This window comes from Canis aureus, chromosome 14 (assembly GCF_053574225.1).
Source record: "Canis aureus isolate CA01 chromosome 14, VMU_Caureus_v.1.0, whole genome shotgun sequence".
Lineage (NCBI taxonomy): Eukaryota > Metazoa > Chordata > Mammalia > Carnivora > Canidae > Canis > Canis aureus.
In genome coordinates this window covers 35,942,734-35,968,068 of record NC_135624.1, presented here as the reverse complement: position 1 = coordinate 35,968,068, position 25,335 = coordinate 35,942,734, and the positions used below count along the sequence as shown (strand labels likewise).

General features: G+C 40.3%; 1 long non-coding RNA gene across 1 annotated transcript; it reads right to left on the bottom strand.

The window, feature by feature from the left end:
• Positions 1-357: 357 nt before the first annotated feature.
• On the bottom strand, positions 358-25,300 carry LOC144282908 (uncharacterized). Its single transcript, XR_013351322.1, has 3 exons — positions 24,980-25,300; positions 4,329-4,564; positions 358-583 (listed from the first exon to the last, which is right to left on the bottom strand). It is a non-coding gene; the product is annotated as an uncharacterized LOC144282908 (long non-coding RNA).
• Positions 25,301-25,335: the final 35 nt, after the last annotated feature.

Below are 25,335 nucleotides of genomic sequence, written 5' to 3'. Positions count from 1 at the left end.
GCCACAGATCCTGGAAGACATGCAGGGAGTCACTGCTGTGGAAGTCTGTCCATCCAGGCGCCCTGCTCACATTCTAATAGGCAATTGACAACACAGTTTGTTTAGAGGAGTCACATCACAAGAACTGGCGACTGACTCAGATCATGACCTTTAGAATTGGAGGTGGGATCTCAATGCTGAGCCTACCACTAATGTTGAAATGGAGTCTGCTTTACTTGTAAATTGACAATCATCACACTTACCTCATCAAACAGATTTGAGGATTACAAATATGTTATATGACAAGCAGAGCATTCAGCAAATGACAAGTACATGGCAAATGATGGATTATTATTATAATCTGTATTTTTACCTCTTGTAAAACTGATCCCTTGATGAATTCAATGCCAGCAGAGTCAGGTGTAGAGATGAACATATGGGCCAAGGCTCAGACTTAGAACACAGGCATTTAGTCCAGATTCTGGCAACGTGTCTTTTCACTTCCCTGGGATTATTTGCTTCTCCAATATTATTTTTCTAATATTAAAAATGAGCTATTTATTTCCAAAATCCCTTAAGGTTCTGGGCTTTGATTTTCCATCATCTGTAAAATGAGCATAATAAAGTGAATCTCTCTGGATTATGGGGAATCAAATAAGGTCACATATGGGAACATATTTTATAAACTGTAAAGGTTGTGAGACTTCATCATGAATAATAACCACAAACAGGACCGTGGTACAATCCTTTAAAGTTAAGCCCCAGGCTTAGTTCAGCAGTAAAGACAAGTTACACTTGCACTTAAAGACTCTCATTCTCCCCTGGTTTTTCATGCCAGGGTCTCACCACACTAACCATCTCTCTTATTATGAATACCCTAGTCTGATTTCTCCCATGTAGAATAGTTGACAAAGTATTAGAGGTGGAGATTACAATTATACCTCTTACATTAACTTGATAGATGATCACAAACAAGCACATTATCTTTGTAAGCCTCTGTTTCCTATTTGTAAAATAAGTGATTTTAAAGGCTCTCTCCAGCTTTTATTTTATGATAGTCTAGATTTGAGTTGTCCGGGGGGAAGGGTATAAATATATGCTTCTGTGATAAAAAAAGAACTATGTCATCAATTCTACATATCTTTAAAAAAAAAAACTTGGACAACTCTGTTCAAACATTGGGTTGTTGGTGAAACCATCTGCTGAATGCTATTAATGTGCTTGACAATATGCTAAGGGATTTATATGATACAATTCTCTTAATGTCCATTGCAATCCTCTAGGGTAGGTATTATTTTTTTCTAGTTAATGGATAAATAATTCATCTTCAGAGGGATTAACCAGCTTGGATAATTTTATACAAGCTTTAAATTGCAGGGCTAGGATCTAAACCAAATATTCTAACCTAACATGTCACTGATTTTAAAAGTCACCACACTAAATATATATTCACATTAATTGACAAATTAAATTATACGAAGTGTTGTATTGGTCTACACACATCACAGGCTGAAATGTCTACCGAGTTCAGACACCTGAGCCATACAAGTCAAGACGTTCGGTTAAGGCCACACCTGGAGGTATCAATGGCACCCACCATCCTTCTGCAGGAAACGCCAAGTGGGAATTAGGGTCCATGTTTTGCAGATCTTCCAATTGTATAGTGAAGTCAGCATACTAGATCTCTTTTAAATGAAATTTCCAATTTTAAAATGTTGGCAGGAAACTTCAAAAAATAAACAAATATTGTATGTCCCCAGACAAAACGCAGCCAGTGACTGCACACTGTCAGTTTGCAAACTCAAGCAGAGAAAAATGTCTTTATTAATTCAAACAGGGTCTTGTTTTACTTTGTCTGTATGGAGCCTACATGGAACCCATATGACACTGTCAAATAACACAAACACAGACAATATAGCTATAGGTATAGGTACAGCTATAGGTATAGGTACAGCTATAGGACAACTTTTTGTGTTCTGTTGTTTCTTAATTCTTCTGCTGGCCCTAGATTAAATTTTGACCAGCTCTATAGTTTCTCTAGTTACCTTAAAAAAAAAAAAGTCCTAGGTAACCTTAAGGTACAATAATCCCCAGTACCCAAATACAGTTTACAGTGGAGAGTCCTCCTACCTGACTCACCCTAACTCACAGTTCTGCCTTTGGGTAGAGGGGAAGACAATGGGTATGATTGTCATTGTCTCATTCCCCTAAACCAGAACTTTAACTTCTTGTCCCTCATTTTGGTAACTGCAGTGTTTGACTCTGTGATTGATGGAATGATGGGCCCCAAAGAAGTCTATGTCCGAATCCCTAAAACCTATGAATAAATATGTCAGGTCACAGGGCACACAAGAATCAAAGCTGCTAATCATATGACCTTAAAGTAGGAAGATTATCCTGGATTATCCAAGGGAGCCCAATACAGTCACATGAGTCCTTAAAAGTAGAAGAGGCAGGTGGCAGAGGAAGAACCAGAGACACAGCAATCTCAAAAGATTGGATATGGTTGGGTTTTATGATGAAGACTCAGGGGAGGGCCAGGGGATGTAAGTGGCTTCTATTAGGACAAAAGACAAGGACATGGATTCTCCTCTGGAGTCTCCAAATCCCCCAACACCTGATTTCAGTGCAATGAAGCCCATTTCAGACTTGTGACCTTAGGGACTGTGAGATATAAATTTGTATGGCTTTAAGCCAGTATGTTTGTGGTAAATGCTATAGCAGGAGTAGGAGATTAGTACAGATCCCTCCAGAGTGAAAGCAGGGAAAGAGAGATGAGATCAGAGGACCTGATTATTGCACCCGGCACTGCAGGGTGTTTAGAGCTTGTTGACACTGAACATGTAGAGTTTGACTGAAGCCCTGGTGTGCAGAGTACGTGGCTGTGCCACCCCATCCGTTTGCTGACATGAGTATGCATGCCTACTGGGGCTGGCTGTCTACACTCTCCCACAGCCCTAGGCATCAGGGCTATACTCAGCCTCCCTGCTTGTCTCACCTCCTTTCAGGGGGTCTCTTGAGAAGAGCTTCTCTGAATCAGGCTGTCTGCCCTAGAGAGTACTTGTGATGCCTTCTGGCTTCAGAATTTTGAGAATATACCTTCTTCCTAAACCCGGCCCTTTCCAGTGCCACTCCACTCAGCTACTCAGCTGCAGGTTTTCTCCAGTGTCCCTCAGATACCAGTGCTCCCAGGCCATGAGCATGGAGAATGTGCACAGTGGGCTCTTTAACATGGCTTGGGAGGAAGGTGGTACCTCTCTCCATGGTGAGTGGGCCACAGTCACACAGCACAGCTTTCTGCCTAGAATGATTCTTCAAAACCCATGTCTAATACCTAATTCCCAGCACAATTCTCTCACTGTGAGGGGATCATTTAAGGACATCTAATGAGTGCTCAGGAACATCATTTGGAAAAGAAGGTGGCTCTTGTCTACTGCCTCATGTGGGGACCAGCCCCAGACAAAATTTTCATTTTCATCATCATGGGACAAACCAAAGTTGGAATTTCTGCCAATAAATCAGTTAATGGAGAAAAGAAAAAAAAGAAGAAAGAATGAAAGAATGAAAGAAAGAAGGAAAGAAAGAAAAAAAGAAAGAAAGAAGAAAAAAGGAAGAAGAAAGAAAGAAAGAAAGAAAGAGAGAAAGAAAGAAAGAAAGAAAGAAAGAAAGAAAGAAAGAAAGAAAGAAAGAAAGAAACCTTTCCCCTGAACAATCTAGATAATTAGCATGTTTTCCATTAGTTTTTCTGTAAAATTGCTTCATTGCTGTGGGTTTCCTTGATAACATGTTTGTGATAACTGAGGACATAAAATCTTTGGCAGCATTTCCCGGCTGGGTTGGGTTGCATTTTCCTCAGCCTTCCTATAGCATAACATTTAATGTTCATTTAAGGAAAGTCTAAACAAAAGGTTTTTTGTTTGTTTGTTTGTTTTGTTTTATGGTCTTAATTTATTTTTTATTGGTGTTCAATTTACTAACATACAGAATAACACCCAGTGTCCGTCACCCATTCACTCCCACCCCCCGCCCTCCTCCCCTTCTACCACCCCTAGTTCGTTTCCCAGAGTTAGCAGTCTTTACGTTCTGTCTCCCTTTCTGATATTTCCCACACATTTCTTCTCCCTTCCCTTATATTCCCTTTCACTATTATTTATATTCCCCAAATGAATGAGAACATATAATGTTTGTCCTTCTCCGACTGACTTAACAAAAGGTTTTGAAATGACTAAATTATGAATATGCAGTTAACAAATCACTCCAAGTTAAAAAATTAGAATAACATGAAGTCTGGATTGTTATAGCAAGCTATACATCTTAAAATTCTGAATACATAAGGAACACCTGCAGACCTTGTTAAAATGTAGATTCTTGGGCTTTGCCATCCACAGAGCCTGGTTTTGTAAGTGAAGTATCAGGCATGGAATCTTCATGAACCTTGAAATGCTGCAAGATGCTCCTGAGCACGCTGTTTGGGAGATCCCGATCGCATTTGGGTGGCTGTTACTGTTAGAGTTGCTTTTTTGTATTGAATGTTTGATCATGTCCTTAGTGTCATATGTGTTGATAATTATTTTTCATATGTCATCTTTAAAAAATTCACAAAAGAAGCCTATGATTAATACTCTCACTACTTAGCAACTAAAAAAATCAAAGCCCAGAGAAGTTAAGGGAATGTGATCAGGTGAGCTAGGTTTAAGGGACTGACTTGGAATGAGACCCATGTTTGTAGACCAGTCACATGTGTTCTTTTGAGGAAAGAAATTTGCAAGAGATAAAGAAGGCTAGTATCACAATTTTTTCTCAAGATGCGGAGAGTTTAAAAATCATTGAACTATTATTATAAAGGATTTTGTTGGGGGGGAAGGTAAGACAAATGTATAGATAGATAATTAAAATTGTGTAGCATATTCTTCCTTTTCCCAAAATATCTGATTTTTTTAAAAAAATCAGAATACAATAAAAGATAATACAAAAAAGAGAATACAGAAAAAAGAATACAATAAAGAAGAATCATAACTTATCATTTTATTGCATGTTTTAATTAATTTTACCTTCAATTTCTAGCTAGTCTTTAAGTAATTGTGGCACTCTGGCTATAGAAAATTGGTCTTCATCCTGAAGCCACATGCAACAGGCAACATAGGCCTTGCTGCTTATCAAGTCTCGACAAAGTTAAATATATTTGACCAGATACATGCACGTCTAAAGAAAACACTTTTCAATAATGATGCATTACACACTATTCTCCCAAGCAAATCCCCACCCTTAAAATATATTAACCACTCAACCAAAAACATGAAAAATTAAAGGAAATATTTCCAGGAAATATAAGAAAAGTCACCCATCCCTAGAGCTTATGCCTTATCCTCTCTTCTTGATGAGCATATGCCAATCTCTATCTCTCTGCCAACACAGTCAGAGCCTGAGTTTACCAGACATCTTAGTGCTTGGGTCCTTGCCAACTGATATCCATCAATTATCAGTGAAAAAATCATAGATTATGTACACCATCTAGAAAATAGATGAAGCATTCCAAAACAGAGAGGAAACACAACTGGCTGGATGGTTTTGTTTAATAAATGAGAAATATAGGCAGAAGAGTCATACAAGACCAAGGGTGACTTTGGACCTGGAAAGAATACACTAGTGGGATTAGAGTTGTGGGGATGTTGTGGATTGGGATGCTATTAGATGTGAAAAATGCCAGGAAATCCAGAGTTTCTTAAATCCTGCTTCCTAACCTCATGACATGAACAGCTTATGCCAACGTATTCTCTCCATCACTACCTCCACCAACCAGTCCTTGAAGAGGCTGTAACTTCTGTGAGCCTTCCCTTCACTATAGAGATTTCAGTAGAAAAAAAAAAAAAGGGGGGGGGGAAGGAAAATGGGAGGAATGAAAATAAATAAATAAATAAATAAATATTATTTATTATTAACAATAAATAACATTATTTATTATCAGCCTGACACTTTTTTCAGAAGATTATTTTTTTGTTTGTTGTATGCATCAACTTTCTTTGTGACCTTAGTCAAGGCATTTCCTGTGCGATTGCTTGTTTCCTTCTATATTAATTAGAAGTAGAAGAAGGAGGAAATTGATAATGAAATCTCCTAATGTCCACAGGATAAAATTTCTCCTTTGTATTTTATTTCACTTACCATTTTACCTTTTAACAGCAGTTAACAGTGCGTTCTTCTGAGTCTCATGGAGAAAATGCTGGTTGGAAATCCTCTGAACTTATAGGCATTTCCATTCTCATAACAACAAACGTGGTGCTGAGATCACACTGTTTCATCCTGAGGCTGCCATGGGGTTTTCTAATTTGAGCGGCTCTGGTTTTGGAAAAAGACTAACCATCTTTGGATGTTTTTCTTAATGACTTCACCTGGGTGTGAGCAACAGGGATCATGGAGGTGGACCCGAACATTTTCCCTTTATCATTTCTCTGGAATCTTGATCTTCTGCGAATCTGTTAGAAGACTCCTGATCTTGCAGCCTGAGCCATTTGCAAATATATTCAAATATACCTACACATTTTTTTTTTTTTTTGAGCACATAACACACGCCAGGCATTATGCTCTGTGCTGAGGATTCATAGTGACACAGACAGGCTCAGACTCCATCCCCATGAAGCTCATTGTGCTATGAATAAGGCACTCTAATGTGAGGAAAGGAGGAACTGAAAGACTAGAAGATGGGAACTGCAGGCTTTCACCTGCCTCAGGTCCATAACCTAGGTGAGTCAAGTGTTCTTCTCTGGAGCCACTCCAGGGCTGGATACAGTGAAAGACTCCTTGTACACTGAGTGGCTCCAGAGATGAGCAACGACATACCTTTCAAAGTTCTCCTTGCTGATTTCATAGAGTTGACCCTGGGCAACAGGGATTTGAAGTGTGTGGGTCCATATTTATATGTGGATTTTTTTTTTTTTTGATAAATGCTGTGCAGGGGCACCTGAGAGGCTCAGTAGTTGAGTGTCTGCCTTTGGCTCAGGGTGTGATCCAGTGATCCTGGGATGGAGTTCTGCATCAGGCTCCCCACAGGGAGCCTACCGCTCCCTCTGCCTGCGTCTCTGCCTCTCTCACTGTGTCTGTCATGAATAAATACATAAAAATCTTTTAAAAAATGCTGTGTAGTATTGCAAAGTTCTTATGACTTTCTTAATAACATTTTCTCCTCTCTAGTTTACTTTATTATAAGAATTCAATATAATACATATAACTGACAAAATATATCTTCATTGTGTTATTTGTAAGGCTTCCACTCAACAGTAGACTATGAGTGGTTAAGTTTTTGGGGAGTCAGTTATTCAGGTGACAACAAATGACAACAAAGACAAGTGCTGTAAGAGCAGCCAAGTTCTAGAGAAAACATTAAGGTGGAAATTTTTTAATTTGGAATTTTCTTGATAAATCTGCCATATGTGACAGCTCTGATTTGATTGGGATAAAAATACAAATTCTGAATCAGCACTAATCATATTTTTCTAAATCTTGTCCATTTGGTATTCAATGAGAATAACTAATTTTTCAAATGTAAAATACATTTACTTTTACTAGTTAAATTAATAACTGGTTTTTGTTACTTTTATTATAAGCTTTTGAGCCACAGCATTTTATTTATTTTTATATATTTTTAAAAGATTTTTTAAAATTATTCATAAGAAACACAAAGAGGGAGGCAGAGAACACAGGCAGAGGGAGAAGCAGGCTTCCTGCGGGAAGCCTGATGCAGGACTCGACCCTAGGACCCCGGGATCACACCCTGAGCCACCCAAGGCATCCCAAGCCATGGCATTTTAATTGCATGTGTTCCTGAGTGTGTGTATGTGAGAGAGAGACAGAGACAGAGAGGGAGAGAGAATGAGCATTTCTTCTTTGTTTATTTTATTATTGATATATTACTTTTCTAATTTACTAAAGCCCTTTAAAAATATCAACTCTATATCTGTCTTATGTGTTGGAAATGTATTTTTTTTTAAGATTTTATTTATTTATTTCTGAGAGATACAGAGAGTGAGGGAGGCAGAGACACAGGCAGAGGGAGAAGCAGGCTCCATGTGGGGAGCTGGATGTGGGACTCAATCCGGGTCTCCAGCATCACACCTTGGGCTGAAGGCAGCGCCAAACCACTGAGCCACCAGGGCTGCCCGAAATATATTTTTCTTAATCTGCTGGTTTTAAATATTTTATTATGTCCTTTTATGTACAACAATTTTATAATATTATTTTATCAATCCAATGTACATTTTTCTTTATGATTTTCCCCATGGCATTATTCTTAGGCATTTCCCATCCTGTGGTTAAAAGTATTTATTTTCCTTATAGTGGTTTTAAAATTTCACTGGTAATATTTTAAACTTGAAATTACATTAGTAGATACTTGAATGAAGTACCAGATTTTTCCAAATAATTAACCAGTTTCCTCAGCATTTTTTATTGATACGTCTGATTCATCCTTTAGATTTGACTTAATATCCTTTATCATAGAAAACAACAACAACAACAACAAAAAAAAAACCAAATACATACATATGCACACCCACTTTGAGGTGTTCCTGCACTTCTAATTTTATCTCTGTATCTCTACTTCAAATCCAGTCATACTCTCATAGACTCTAGTGCTGTTACTGTTTGTGGTGCCTTTAAAGTTATTTATTTCATTGCTTGTGTTTGTAAATAGCATGACTTTGAAAGATGACTTTACAAACATAGGGCAGCTGAGGGGACCATGTCTCCTTAGGCAGAGTTTGATCCCTGCTCACTAAGTGAGTGGACAGGAAATTGGAGAAGGGGATTATTTAAGAGATCTCTCTAAGTGAGAAATAATAGAAAGTGGTAAACGGTGGATGCAAGAAGGAGGGAAGATAAAGAGCAAAGTGAATCTGAGGTTCTACCTCTAGACTAGCTGTAGTATTGCTCAAGTCAAAGAACGGGATGCCAGAAAAAAAAAAAAAAAAAAGAACGAGATGCCAGGAATGGTCAGGGGCAGATGGATTGGGAAGACTTCCATTTTGACAGAACACCAAAGCATATAAATTAGCAATGGTCCATCTTCTCCTAATGTCACAAAGCTGTCAGTTTCCAGAATGATCATCAGTATTAAAGTCATAATGGCTTTAATGAAGGTGTCATCCAACTGACACTTTGAAAATAAAGCATGATGATGACTGAATTGGAGGCTTGGAATGACCTGAGAAAAATACTTCAGGAAACTTGAGAGTGTCCCAATTACTGCAGGAGTTCTGAGTCAGCCACATGACTCATCTGTTCATTTGCTTAGCATTAGAGAGATTTATTTAGATTGACATTCATCAGAGCTCCCTGCCTCCCAAACAGCCCCACCAAAGCATTGTCCTGTTCTCTGGAGAAGTACAGAGACCAAAACTTCCCTAAATCCAGCTACAACCACTTTTTGACCATTTAGACAAACAATAATATAGACACCAGCAAAGCATAAGTATGATTTATTTGATTAAAGACGAGTTCAACCAATTGTTCCCTACAACCCCTAGTAAGTGAACAAGTTAATGGTGTGTCTGGCAAAATTTCAGGCACTTTCTGATTTTCCTGTTTCTGCCAATGTTGATAGAGTGTAAAGTTTATCAGAACAGTTGCCTTCTTGGCTCAAATATACAAAAGTGCTACCAGATTCCTAACCCAGCCATATGAAAAATATACCTTTAAGTAGCCATGTGAGGGCCACACTGAATGCCTTGGAAGGCACAAAACAGGCCCCACATGCTCAGGTTCAAAATATCAAAACTCCACCTTCATTGTTTAAACCTGAGTGTTCAGGTCCTCTCATTTCTTAGGTTTTAGGAAATGGAGTCAGAAGTCTACTGCACCAGGTGAGAGATGACAGGGATCTGAATTAGGGCAATGCCGATGGCAAAGTCAAGTGAATGAAGACAGAATCAATCACCAACAGAATTTGAATGGATTTGATGTGTAAGGTCGAAGACACCATGAGGAGACAGTATTGTACAGTAAGACAAGCGCAGGCATGCCTCCATGGATCCATGGGGAGCCTGGCTCTACCCACTCCTAGTCCTGTGACTTGGAGGAAGCTGCTTAACCTCTCAGACTCCATTTCAGTGGGTTTGAAATCCCTCCCTAAAGGGCTCTTGTGCTTAGCTGAATGCTTCATACATAGTGTGTACTTAACTAATATTTGTTCTGCACCGTTATATTCATTTAATTTCCTTGATTCCCATGGCAACCCACACGTCTTATATCACCATCTCATCTCTTTGTTCTGAAGACTTCAAACCAATCTTCTTCCCTCTTGCCTCCTGTCTCAGATTCTTTCTGCACGCCCTATTTAGAATTACTATCCCAAACGACTATTTCCACATACGATATCCTTATACAATAATTTGTGGTAGCTCATTATTTCTTGAGAACTAAATGTCTTTGCTGTTCACTGTCTGGGATGGTGAATGGTGGCTCTTTAGAGATATTAGCATGGGATTTTGGCAGATATTCTTGGGTACAATAGTTGAAGCTTGGAGCCAACACCATTCTACCCTTACCCACTGGGCCGTCCAGGGAGATCACATGCCCTGAGAATGAGGCAATACAGAGAGGAGTCATTTTAGCTGGTTCTCATGAAAAAAAAATCCTTTAACTGAGATGCATCAACTTGAATAAACTAGTTGCTTATATTTCATCCTTTTAATTCAGAGAAAGGAAAAACCACACATTCATGTTCACACATGTTCTTACACAAGCAAATGCATTTGCATACAGATTTATATTTACCCTGATCCCTCACATTATTCACATCCACCTCCAATCAATGGACAATTCTGATCTTCTCTATGTGCAGAATATTTCCCACATCTGATGAGGCTCCATTTCCACTTCTTCCTCTGTGTCCCCACTCATGGTCCCCATCTGGCTGCTAAAATTTCCCCCTCCCTGGCCTGCCAGCTTTGGTTCTTGCCTCTCTAGAGTCTATTTCCCACACAGCAGCCAGAGTGGGATTTTAATAACCTGAGTCAAATTAATATTTGCCAATGCGAAACCCTCCAGCAGTTTCTACTAATAGGAAGTGTAAATCTATTTTACCCACCCTGACTTGAAAGAATCTACACAGCATGGTTCTTTGCATCTTGCCAAACCTACTTCCTAGCATTTGCTCCTCCATTCGTTATATGCTACTGGCCGGCCTTCCTTCCTTCCTTCCTCCCTTCCTTTTTTCTTTCCTTTTTCTTTTTGAGATATAACTGATATATAAGTAATTGCTCAGATTTAATATATACCCCTTGATGAGTTTCCACATCTGTATTATATACTCATGATGCCATCACTGCAACCAAAGTACTAAACATATCCATTATATCCACAACTTTTCTCACATTCTTGTGAGTGTGTGTGTGTGTGTGTGTGTGTATGCATGTGTGTTTTGGGAAGCACATATAACTTGAGAACAATCCTATTAACATATTTTAAAGTGCAAAATGCCGTATTGTTAACCCGGATACCATGTTGTACAGCAGAGCTGTACTGGAATTAATCTTGCATAACAGAAACTTTATATAAATTGAAAACCATTTGCCCATTTCCCCCTCTCCCCTGACTCCTGGCAACCATCATTCTGTTCTCTGCTTCCATGCGTTTGACTACTGTAGACACCTCATATAACTGTGATCAGGCTGTATTTGTCCTTCTGACTTTTTTCTTTGTTGAAAACTCTTCTTTTTGTCTAGGAGACTCTTTCACATGATGCTCTGTCTTTTTTACACTATTCTTCCCCAATATAGCTGGATCCTAGTTAGCATGTAGCTATTTTTCAAATGTTACTCCTCCTTGAGATTCCTCTTATTGATCCACCCTCTTCCTATCATCTCTGTCGCATGACCATATTATATTTTTATTAGAAATATTAATGCCCATCTTAAATTATTTATTTATTTACTTACTTACTTATGATTGGTTATCTTCTTGCCACTAGCACCTAGACTGTGTATCAGTGCCCAGAACAATGTGTTCTGGAAGGAGGCACCTATTCAATGCTTGTTTATGACAAGTGAATCTGAACAGGATCATACAGATCATGCCATGAGACTGCCCCACTTTACAGATGCCTCAATGGCCTTAATCATCCTGAGGAGGGTTTGGGCTCCCACCTCTATGACATCGCCCCTTCCTATGTATTTGTCAGTTTTTATTATTCTCCATAATAACTTCCTCACTTAGGAAATAGATAACAGCAGTACAGCTTATTTATTATATGTCTGAGACTAGTTTTTAGGGCTTTAAAGTATTATATACAAACTTTATAGAGAAATGAGAGAGGAATAACCCAAACTTATAAGTCTGGGTGGAGGATGGCTTCCATGGTCCCCATATCTTGTGGTATCACAATTACAGGAGAAATCATCAACCTTCCCCTTTCTATTCCCACGACCAGTCCCCATGTCTCACTGCTCTTTTTTTCCCCCCTGGGCTGTTTTTTTTTTTTTTTTTCACCAAGAATTTCCTTTTATCCTTGAAGCCAAATGTGTACACACCACATGCTTTTCAGAATGGAGGCAGCTGTCTCTAGAATAGTTTGTCTTTGTGTTGTTACTGCATTGTTATTAAAAGTGCTCATTCATTTACTAATCCTTAAATCAGTGATTTCTTTGGGAAACTCTAAGCAAATGTAAATATTTAGAAACACTTTTACATTTTTGGCACGGTTTCCATCCACCTTCTTTAGTATTGCATGTAATTTCACTTCAGCTCCCTATAAACTGGGAATGAAGTTAGGGTTATTTAGGGACCTTTTCTGAAAAAATTGGAGTTTGTTTTGTTCTAGTTACATTCAGTCCAGTCCAGACCATGTGTGTTTTCTTTTGTTGTGCTTTCTATTCTTCTTTTTCATGATGTCTCATGGATATGCAGTTTTATGCTAAAAGTTGGTGAGATGCATTAAACTTCATTTCTTCTACATTTGATTGTTTTTGCAAAACATGTTGAACTTCTTGTGCCCACACCTAAAATTAGATGTGAATTGCATGTGCCTGTTAAAATTGAAATAGAAGATGGGAGGGAGAGGCAGGAAAAATATGGTGATAAGCATATGGTTTCAAAAAAATCTGAACAAGTTGGAATTTGTTAAATCCAAACCTGAATTTTTAAGTTCTACACTTTCTTTCCTCTCAATGTAAAGAAGCAGTCACATTTTCCTATTAATTTTTCTTCTTCCTCTTGTCAGCATACTCCCTAACATTGCAAATTGACAAGAGAAGTAGAAAGGAAAATAAACATATGATGCTAATTATTCCTAAAATTATAGCTAATGAGGGATGCCTGGGTGGCTCAGCAATTAAGCGTCTTCCTTCAGCCCAGGGCATCCTGGAGTCTGGGCATCAAGTCCCACATCAGGCTCCCTTCATGGAGCCTGCTTCTCCCTCTGCCTGTGTCTCTGCCTCTCTGTGTGTCTCTCATGAATAAATAAATAAAATCTTAAAAAACATTATAGCTAATGATTTGAAAGCTGTTGATATTTTATTAACCTAGTCACTAAACAACCAGTATTTTCAGGGGTTTTGTTTGTTTGTTGTGTGGGGGTGTGTGTTGGGTTTTGTTTTGTCGTTGTTTTGTTTTGTTTGTTCAACTCTGAATTTTGCAGGCTCTGTGCTTGGCTCTGGAGAACTCAATGGAAAACCACACAATTCCTCTTCTGAATTTCATGGCGAACACAGATGATGGACAGGCATGCCAACCAGGTTGGATAGGTGCTGCAATATGGAACATTGCAGGGCGCTAACAAATCCACAGTACAAGGGAGGTGTTGGTGGAAGTAGTCCTTTGGAGGAAAGCAACATGGAGCTGAAAATTGGAGAATGGGTAGGATTTAACTGGGGGAGGGGGAAGAGGACCTGGGAGCAGAGCCGGGTAAGAAGAGAGGTGTTACCGTGTGTAGGGTGTTACTGTGTGTAGGAGTTGAAGTAGCAGAACGGGCTGGAGCGTGACCACCAAGGAGGCTGATAAGGAATGAGCTGAATTTCCCAAAGTGAAACAGACTATCCAGTGTAAGAGCATCTTATGGGTCAGCTTAAGTGGTTGGGATTCCATCTACCTGAGAGCAGCAGGGAAAGCAGAGGTCACAAGGTGTTCTTCTGCCAATGGTCCCTTTGCTTCCACACTTCGAGGTCTTGACACTTAACTTAAAGTCCTGGATCCTGAAAACATGATGCAGAAGGCAGTGAATCAACTATTCCCAGAGTGGTCTTCTGTGTGCATTCTCTTTTGACAGAGTGGTGAAATGGTTCAACACAGACTTGTAGGTGGATGGCCTTGGAACAAATCTTACCAGGTGCCTGTGGGTGACTTGCTTTGTCTCTGTGCCCTCGTGTCTTCATTTATAAAATGGGGTGTTTAATTGTGCCCAAATTTATAATATTGTAGGACTCAAAAGCCTACAATACTGCGTACTACCATTTGCAAAATGGAAGGGACTTCATGCTCATCAGAGTCTAATTGTAAGGGTTAGATGGAGTCATACCTATAATGGGCTTAGAACAGAGCCTGGTCCACAGCAAGTTGATATGTAAGTGCCAACTGTTGTTATTGCCAGTGTTCTGGGCCTTATTCCATTTAACTTTTATAACCTCTTTTTTTCCCTCTCTAGTACAAGCTAGGTCACAGCCTCAGGCCCAGCTCTGACACTCACAGGGCATGGGGCAAGAGCTCCAAGGGAGGCTTCAGCCTAGTGCCTTCTCCTTGAATCATCCCCCCACCCTACACTAAGAGGTGCCCGCTGGGTACACCTGTTGACAAACTGCCTACCCATCCAACTTGAGCCCCACTCACAGCCGTCTAACCCTGAGAACACATACTTTTTTCTACCCCTAAAACTGAAAAGCATATATACCTGTGGAAGAGTTCGCCTTTGGAAGGAAGGCTGTTATGTTAGAAAGTGACTCATATAAGCCTGGCATTAGGCAGGAAGCTAATAGGGATTTCCGAAGCCTGAGTCCCCACACAGCGGTTTAAAAGAAAGAACTAAGTCTCAGTAGGTATAGCAGTGGCTCCATGGACTCTGTGCCCTGTAGGGTGGAGTAAAGGAGGGAATGGGACACTCCCATGTTTGGGGGCCCAGAGGGAGAACCCCAGTTGCCAGGTCTACAAGTACCTTGAATAACCATCGTAAGGAATATATCCCTCCTAATTCCCTATCGGCCCTGGTGTCCTGCGAGACTCAAACGGAAGACAAACAGAAGACAGGCAAATTTTATCACCATGATGAACAGTCAAAAGAAGGCACCTGAGGTAGGGGAACATCCCATCACCAGAAGTCTACCCCTCTTTCCCTCAGCTAAGGCCCCTCCGGGTGCTGTTGTAGCTCTATTTCACCACATAGATAGAGGCAGGAAGAGGTTTATGAACACAGTACAAAAGTAAGATATCATGTTTATCATAAACCCCTTTCTGCATGGAAAGCCATTTCCCAAGCTAAGCTATACGGTCTCAATATCAGAGGCCATGTCCATTTCAGTAGAGGCTAACACATAATCTAGCTTATGGCACAAACCCACTATCCACCTCCATAACAGAACTCAACCCAGGCCAAGTTGGACATACAATAGGATATACATACAATAGGACAACCGTGCCATTTTAATCTAACCGAGCAGGAAAGAACACAGCCTCTCTTTTCCCAAGGAGCAAAATAAAAATCTAAATCAAATTAATGTGCTAAAGCTTTGGATGTGTCCCCTCTGAAAGCCAGGATCGTCTTTAGATGTTTGGAGGTCCAGTGAAACACCAGTTGTTACAGTGATGATTGGTAAAGAGTAAGGTTTTAGATGTTTAAAGAAACCATCCCATTTTCATTGTCCCTCCAAATTACTAAACATTTGAGATTTTTCAATTATTCAGTCCCTTTTCTAAGTTCAGGGTTACCTAGAATAAAAGACAGGGAATTGGAAATTCATCAAGCAGAAAATGTAATTAAAATGTGTTTGCCACAATGGAGGATGTACAAGTTAATAATAGCAGAGAGGAAAAAAAAAAAACCTTGAAGTTGGAGCCTTTAGACTATAAATAGATGGGATAAGAAAGAATGAATTTTTCTTTTTATACATTTGAACTACTTATGGAAACGCTGCTTATTTGGATTGTAATATCATGGTCAAAACATGTAGCCAAAACAAGGCTCTCCCTGGTGTCAGTGTACCTCCAAAATACAAGCAACTCTAAAAGCTTCATGAGCTCCCTTCTTAGTTTTCAAAACCAGGAATCAGATGAAACCATCTAAGAGATAAACTATCTCCCTTCCAATGAAAAATCTTGTCATGGTACTCAAATTTAGGATGTAAAAAGCTTTGTGATTTCAATATAACACACCCACATAAATGACCCTTTTAGCAAAGATTTCAGTGTCCTCTTTGCTGTTTGTGTTCAGCTTCCTTTTTCTCCTTCTTATTTAAGGATGAGGTAATCCAGAGAATGGCCTTTGGTGTTTTGTGTTCCAGCTTCAGCAAGAAATTCAAGAGGTAATTTGCATACTGCATGCATAATCTACCTCTGGGAAACACACTAGATGTTTCCTTTAAAACTCTGTCTCATTTGCCTTCTTGGATACTCGTCCTGATGCATCAGAAGTCTGAATCAGAATTATCAAAGGGACAGCGTAGAATATAGGTACTAGGGTTATACTTTGTTCTATACTTCCCACTTCATTTTTTTTTTTTTCTCTTTCATTGGTAAAGCTCCAACGTGAGTGATTTGCAATTCTGGTTATTAATTCTGGGCGTGGTCCTGTCCGTTCTCTAAGGAGTGTTACAGGTGTCTCAAAATACACTTGAACCAAATTCTTAGTATCTTCAAAAACCCATCGAGGGAATGCAATATGGCACATTAGGGGAAATGGTGCCACAAAAAATAAAAAAATAAAAATTAAATTAAAAACAAGATAGTGTATTCCACATCTGGTGAGTTTGAGAATCAATTGGCCTTTTTTAATCTTGAAGATTTCAAAATAGGCAACATATTTTAGAATCAGAGAATAGGTACAATTGGTTTTTGATGTAATCAAAGTAATTTTCAGATTGCTATACTAACTTGTGTATCTGTGAACCTTACAAATTCACCCTATCTTCAGATTTCAGAAAGTAGGAATATAATGTAAAAACTCTTTCCATTCCCATATCACGTACTGAGTGCATTTTTTTTTATTTTATATTATTCTCCATGGCTATTAGTGAAAACCAGTGCCAAACAAATTATCCATGTGGTCTGTAAACATTTAATGAGCACCAATTGTTGCAGAGTCCCATGCAAGGTACTGACAAACTGCTGTTACATACAGCTGTCGAAAAGTTTGGTTGAGGCATATCTTATCCTCAGAATTTCTCTGACAACAAAAAGCAGTCACCTAATCAAAAGTATTTAGTATTTTTATTTATATCTTTTTTAATTTAAATTCAATTAATATATACTGTATCATTAGCTTTGGAGGTAGAGTTCAGTAATTCATCAGTTACATATAACCCCCAGTGCTCATCCCATCACGTGCCCCGCTTCATGCCCATCCCCCAGTAACTCCATCCCCCTACCCACCTCCCCTCCAGCCACCCTCAGTTTGTTTCCTAGTGTTGAGTCTCTTGTGGTTTGTCTCCCTCTCTGCCTTCATCTTATTTTATTTTCCGCTCCCTTCCCCTATGATCTTCTGATTTGTTTCTTAAATTCTACATATGATTTAGTATTTATACGGATGACTCCCACTAGTCGAAACCATCTGGCTTAGTCCCAGGAAGTTCTTCGTATGGTTTACCTTAGCAGAACTTAGTACTCAGTTACTTCTGATCTTCAGGTGGAAGCAGTAAGTTCCAAAAGTGTATGTACTTTGAGTCCAACATTTGATAACTTTGCACTTGGCCAATGAGGGGACATAGAATATTGATACTTTGATGGGTGTGTGTGTTCAACGTGGGAGGCAGAAGTGCGCTTAGAAGTGCGCTTAGTTCATGACAGTTTTGTTCTCATTACAGCAAGTCCATGAAGAAGTATTGTTATTGTTGTTGTTGTTTTCTTTTGTTTCACAAAGGAGGAAAATAAGGTTAGTAAGGCTACGTGATCTGTCCCAGATTACAAGGGCACGGATGTAGGCAAGACGTGGATTAGGCTGGCTCCAAAACCCACAAATGAAGTAGAAATGACACTCTCCCTAATGCTACTCATGATGCTCTAGCCAAGGAGGGGAAGAAATCTATACCTCTGGTACTTTCTGTATTTCAGACACACATGTTACTACTAAACACATACTGTGCATCAGATATGGTGCTAATTATAAAGGTGGGTACATGTCTATCTATTCCTGCCATCAAGGAGCACCCAATGGGTGGGAGACATGCAAGCAGATAATTACATCTAGTGAGAAATCCACCTGATGTCCATGGGGTATTTAGACAAAGCATGGAAGCTGTCCTCAGACTTCCCCTGAACCACCTCCATCCTCCTCTCTCCCTCCAGCTGCTTCTCAAAAAACAGGATGGTGATCAGCCAGGAATGATCCTCCTGTGAATGATGCATTTAGTTTGAGCTTTATTTTGCAAACTCAGGCAAATTCCTTAACCTTTCCCAACCAGGGCTCCCGCATATAAAGCAGAAATAATCCCACTGACCCAGCTTCCCAGGGCCGAGGTGCAAATCGGGTTAGCTAATATTTGCAGATTGTTTTGGAAATGTTAAAGACTAGGGGTTTTTAAGACGGCACTGGGGTGTAATAAAAAGACATAAAACCAGAAAGCAGAACAAACCATTCTTTGGAGCCCTTGAATAAATGGTTGGAGCCCAAGAGATAAAAGAAAACAAAAAACAAAAACACAATGATAATGAAGAGAGTGAAGTCTGAGTTTAGGCAAGCGATTACATCATCACTGGTGGAGTGAGTGAGAAGACACTTTGGTGGCATTAATCCAAAGGCTGAGAGGGACACAGAAAGGAGGAAGGCAGGCTCTTGTGGAGGAAGGAGCCTGCTGAGCCCAGCACTAATGACTGATTTAACACCTCATATATTCAGCAAACACCCTCCTGCTACAGCTCAGTCCAAATTCTCCTCTCCCCTCCTCTGAAAGGCTGCCCAAGATCTTTTCTGAATGCCAAGTTGCCTCGTTCAATGTCTCTGTCTCTGTCTCTCTCTCTGTCCCTGACAGTCCCATATAGGGAAGCAGGAAAGCGAGAGCTAACTGGAAAAATTGGATATATTGCTTATGCTCCTCTGGTTATTCGAAAACAAAATAATCCAAGTGTTCTAGGCATGGCATCCAAGGAACTCACGATGGGCCAGATTCACTCTCCACTCTGTCCTACAGTCGTCTGTGCTTTCTGCTCCCAGCTTTGGCAAACGGCAGGCACAGTGTGTACTGTGTGTGTCCTGTACTGCCTGTGTCCCCTCCTGAATGTCCCTCTTCCTCATCATCCAGTTTCCACTCTGACCAGATGTGTGTCTGTCTCCCGTCCCTACACCTGATCCTCCAGAAGAGCTCCAGATCCTCACCCACTGCATTGCCTTTCATACTCTCTAGTGCCTTGTCGGCAGGGAGGAGGGCAGGGGGTAATGGTTAGTTCAGGAAGTTAGCTTCTCAGAGAAGCTGTGTTTTGTGTCCCTGCCATGTGCCACTTAGCTGAGGCTTCCAGTAAATATGTGAGAGTAGAGGAGAAGTGAGGGCATGAGGAGGACGGAAAGAGAGAGAGATACAAATGGGATGGAAGAGAGGACATGGCTTCTGACCCAAGAATTTTATGATCTAGGGACACCTATGTGGCTCAGTGTTTGGATGTCATCTGCCTTTGGCTTGGGGCATGATCCCAGAGTTCTGGGATCCAGGATCAAATCCCATATCGATCCTCCCCCGGGTGACATGTTTCTCCCTCTGCCTATGTCTCTGCCTCTCTCTGTGTCTCTCATGAATAAATAAATAAAATATAGGGGAAAAATAATTTTATGATCTACATGGGGGGGACTTAAAAAACAAACAAAGACCTCACAAAAATTGACCATGAATGTTATATTATTTAACATCCCCTCAAACGTCTGAGAGTAGTTTATTATTAAACCCTTTAGTAGTGAGTAAAATGAGGCTCACAGAGGTAAGTCATCCACACTCACACAGCTAATCAAAGGCAAAGCTCAATAATGACAAAGCCCATTGTTGACTGTAGGCAGTCTGAGTGGTGATAGAGGCAAGCACCGGCTATTTCAAGAAGGGCAATCTCTGTGAAGGCAGCAGAGGAGTTTTCCAAAGACGACACCCTTTTATTTGGATCTTATCAAAGAAATGTGATCTCATGCCAGATTTCAGGTTGTACTACAAAGCTGTGGTCATCAAGACAGTGTGGGACTGGCACAAAAACAGACACATAGATCAATGGAACAGAATAGAGAATCCAGAAGTGGACCCTCAACTTTATGGTCAACTAATATTCAACAAAGGAGGAAAGACAATCCACTGGAAGAAAGACAGTCTCTTCAATAAATGGTGCTGGGAAAATTGGACATCCACATGCAGAAGAATGAAACTAGACCACTCTCTTGCACCATACACAAAGATAAACTCAAAATGGATGAAAGATCTAAATGTGAGACAAGAGTCCATCAAAATCCTAGAGGAGAACACAGGCAACACCCTTTTTGAACTCGGCCACAGTAACTTTTTACAAGATACATCCACGAAGGCAAAAGAAACAAAAGCAAAAATGAACTATTGGGACTTCATCAAGATAAGAAGCTTTTGCACAGCAAAGGATACAGTCAACAAAACTCAAAGACAACCTACAGAATGGGAGAAGATATTTGCAAATGACGTATCAGATAAAGGGCTAGTTTCCAAGATCTATAAAGACCTTATTAAACTCAACAGCAAAGAAACAAACAATCCAATCATGAAATGGGCAAAAGACATGAACAGAAATCTCACAGAGGAAGACATAGACATGGCCAACACACACATGAGAAAATGCTCCGCATCACTTGCCATCAGGGAAATACAAATCAAAACCACAATGAGATCCCACCTCACACCAGTGAGAATGGGGAAAATTAACAAGGCAGGAAACCACAAATGTTGGAGAGGATGTGGAGAAAGGGGAACCCTCTTACACTGTTGGTGGGAATGTGAACTGGTGCAGCCACTCCCAAAAACTGTGTGGAGGTTCTTCAAAGAAGTAAAAAGTAGACCTGCCCTACGACCCAGCAATTGCAGTGCTGGGGATTTACCCCAAAGATACAGATGCAATGAAACGCCGGGACAGCTGCACCCCGATGTTTCTAGCAGCAATGTCCACAATAGCCAAACTGTGGAAGGAGCCTCGGTGTCCATCAAAAGATGAATGGATAAAGAAGATGTGGTCTATGTATACAATGGAATATTCCTCAGCCATTAGAAATTACAAATACCCCCCATTAGCTTCGACGTGGATGGAACTGGAGGGTATCATGCTGAGTGAAATAAGTCAATTGGAGAAGGACAAACATTATATGGTCTCATGCATTTGGGGAATATAAAAAATAGTAAAAGGGAATAAGGGGGAAAGGAGAAAAAATGAGTGGGAAATATCAGAAAGGGAGACAGAACATGAAAGACTCCTAACTCAGGGAAACGAACTAGGGGTGGTGGAAGGGGAGGTGGGTGGAGGGTGGGGGTGACTGGGTGGCGGGCACCGAGGGGGGCACTTGACGGGATGAGCACTGCGTGTTATTCTGTATATTGACAAATTGAACACCAATAAAAAATAAATTTATTTAAAAAAAAAGAAATGTGATCTTACTACACACACAGAGAAAGAGGGCATTTGAGGCAGCCAGACGCATACAAAGATGTAGGGACAGTAGGGTGAGTGGTGTAATCAGAGGAGGACTAAGTAAACATTCCCAGGCAACTAACCTGAGAACAGCCAGAGTGGTGGTGGTGAGAGGTGGGGTAGGAGAGAGGATGTAGGGAAATACTTTCATTAGAACCATTTACTCCATCCTCAGAAGTTTAGGTTTTTACAAAGGGGAAGCCATAAAATCAAAGATCTCCCTGGAAGACCAGAAAACAATTGCCATGTTTTTTAACCCTACAAGATAACCACACAGAGTGAGGTTTGGGGAATCAGGGTAGCTATCTGAACTTTTAAACCACAGAAGAACTACATTTACTTCAAAATGAGCAAGAGAACAGCACGGTGATCAATCTCCCTACAAAGTCATCATGAGAAAAAAAGCAGAACAAGATGCAGGACACCATGAAAACACACCAGGAGATCCAAACTATAACACACCACCCCAAAGCCGGCTAAAAGACATCAAGAAATTCATGCAAGACGTGACTGGAAAAAGTGGATCCGAATTTATAAAAACCACAGAAATGAGGTAACAGAACTCACAAAAGAATTACAAATAAACAGACTTAATTTGGGTAAAGAAGAGTTAATCAGATGGCTATGAAGGAATAGACATAGTTAATGCGACCCGAACAAGATGTTTTAAAGTGGAAAATCAAAAAGCCTAAGTGGATTCCCAGGGGACACATGGGAGATCATCACATGACCGAGACATTTCTCTACTTGGGGTGTGGGGGGCCGAGGGGGCACAGGCATGCCATTCATGTTTGAAGGATCTTTATTCATATTTCATCTTACAACGGTGAGATGAGAAGAGCATCCCGTCAAAATGAACCCCAGGAAAACTTACACGTGGAGAAACTTCTTCCATCTTGGAGTAGTTATCAGATGCTTTGAGGAAGTGTGGCAGGAAGGGGCAGAAGGGAGGCGAGCAAAGCAGCAGAGGGAGGGAAATGTAGCAGAGCCACGCAGAACGGAGCTTTCCGCACAAGGCGGCCTGGTGGCTCTGTCCTCGTTCTACCTCCGAGTACCCGTAACAGTGTCTAGACCCACAACTCTTCTCACCTGCAAAATGGGAACACTGGACGAAGTGATTTGTTTCAGATCAGTCACTGTATATGTCAGAAAGACAGTAAGTGAAGCAGCACTGGATGTTTTAGGGAGATCCTCAAGCCTACAGTGAGAATTAGAGAAACTAACAGGTGTGTACACCTGTGTGTGTGTGTGTGTGTGTGTGTGTGTGTGTCTAGGATTTCCTCCAGTGAATCTCCATCCTCGCTGATGAACCCATGTGTCAGGACAGAGGAGCATTGTCATGATCTCTATGTGTTTGTAGGTGGCTGGGATTCAAGATCATGTGGCTATTTTTTTTTTAAGTTTTTTCTTTTTTTTTTTAAATTTGTTGTTTACTGGTGTTCAATTTGCCAACATATAGAATAACACTCAGTGCTCATCCCATCAAGTGCCCCCCGTCAGTGCCCGTCACCCAGTCACCCCCACTCCCTGCCCACCTCCCCTTCCACCACCCCTAGTTCGTTTCCCAGAGTTAGGAGTCTCTCATGTTCTGTCTCCCTCTCCGACATTTCCCACTCATTTTTCTCCTTTCCTCTTTATTCCCTTTCACTAATTTTTATATTCCCCAAATGCATGAGACCATATAATGTTTGTCCTTCTCCTATTGACTTATTTCACTCAGCATAATACCCTCCAGTTCCATCATGTGTCTAGTTAGAAACCATCCTGTCTCTTCTCCTCTTTCGTGCCTTCCCGGCCAGCCTTCCGGTTACATTCCAAGTCTCTTCTTCACTGAGATTTCTGTTGCTTATGTCAGGGATCACTGAGGTTTACTGCTCATGTTCCAATTCTTCACGTTCCTGAAGACACTCACTCCAGTGATTTACAAAGCTGTTACTCCAGAGCGATGTTTGCAGCAATAAAGAATTGTCTTGTAGGCGTGTTCATTCTTCGGAGATTATTTACTGCTTCCCAGGACAGCGTTTCTCCCACAATCTCCACACTAAATCAGGTGCCAGGTCCTGCCGATTCTCCCTCCTAAACATCCCTCATAGCTGTCTCCCCACTCCGACCCCTCTCGGAAGGTGTGGCGTTGGCACCTGCCTTCATTCCTTCTGTCCTGGATGGCAACCACTAAAGACTCTAAACTCCTCTCTGTAATTCATCTTGCTACTCCACACTGCTGCTAGAGGGATCATGTTTATTACTAAAATGGAAATATCACCAACCAAACTTCCTTATTTAAAATATTCCAGTGTCTCTGAGTTGCCTTTAGGATACGCTCCCCATATCTGCCAATATATTTTAAGTTCTAGATTAATAATAACGTTAGTAGCAAGCCAAGAGTAAGAGCTAACTATGTGCCAGTGTTCTGAGTGGTTTACATACGTTAACGTACATCAAAGCACTAGGAGAAATTTCCATTTCTCTGAAGAGGAAACTCAAGGTAACAGAAATTTCACATAATTCGGCACCGTCATGCAGGCAGCAAGTGGTGAGCTATCGCTCAAACCCAGGCATGATGATTGCAAAGTGGGTGTTCTTACCCACTCAACCACTTTAACCTCACTAACTTGGGGCACGTCCTTTCCTCCAGGAAGCCTTCCCTGACTTACACATAATCTGCACATTATCCTCACAGAAGCTCTCATAGAACCCTGAGGAGCTCAACTACAGTACATAACACCTTGGGTTTTATACCCAACTTGGCCGTGGTGTTTAGTCCTTTTTGTAAACTGTTGGACTGCATTTGCTAATATTTTGCAAGGGACATTTGCATCTATGTTCATAGAGATATTTGTCTATGGTTTTCCTTTCTTGCGATGTCTTTATCTGGTTTTGGTTTTAGAGTGCTGCTAGTGTCATTGAATAAATTAGGAAATATTCCCTTGCCTTCTATTATCTGGAAGAGTTTGTGAATAATTAATACAATTTCTTCTTAAGTGTGTGGTAAAACTCACGACTGAAATCATCTGGGCCTGGTGTTTTGTTTTTGTTTTTTTGAAATTGATTCAATGTATTTAATAGATATAGGACTATTAATATTATCTATTTCCCCTTGTGTAAGCTTTGGTTATTTGTATCTGTCAAAGAATTTACCCCATTTCATCTAAGGCATAAAATTTGTATGCATAGGATTGCTTATGGTATTCTTTACCTTTTTGATGTCCATAGGGTCAGTGGTGATGGATGCTTTTTAAAAGTTCTGATACTAGTGATTTGTATTTTTTTTTTCTTTTTTTCCTGGTGAAACTGCCTAGAGGTTTATCATTTTTTTTTCTAGACCCAGGAATTTTTTTTTTTTTTTTTTTTTTTTAGACCCAGGAATTTATCAAAATTGCCACCTAAGTGTTCCTATCAGTTTTAGCTGCAGTGGATTCTGCTCTGATTAAGCAAATCTGAGTTGTAACTCTCTGAACTCACTTCTCTTTCCAGATTTCACAGTGGCAATTTGTCAGCAAGTTCAGTCCCTGATGGGTCTAAGACAGGTAGTGATTTTCAGTATCTTAAGAT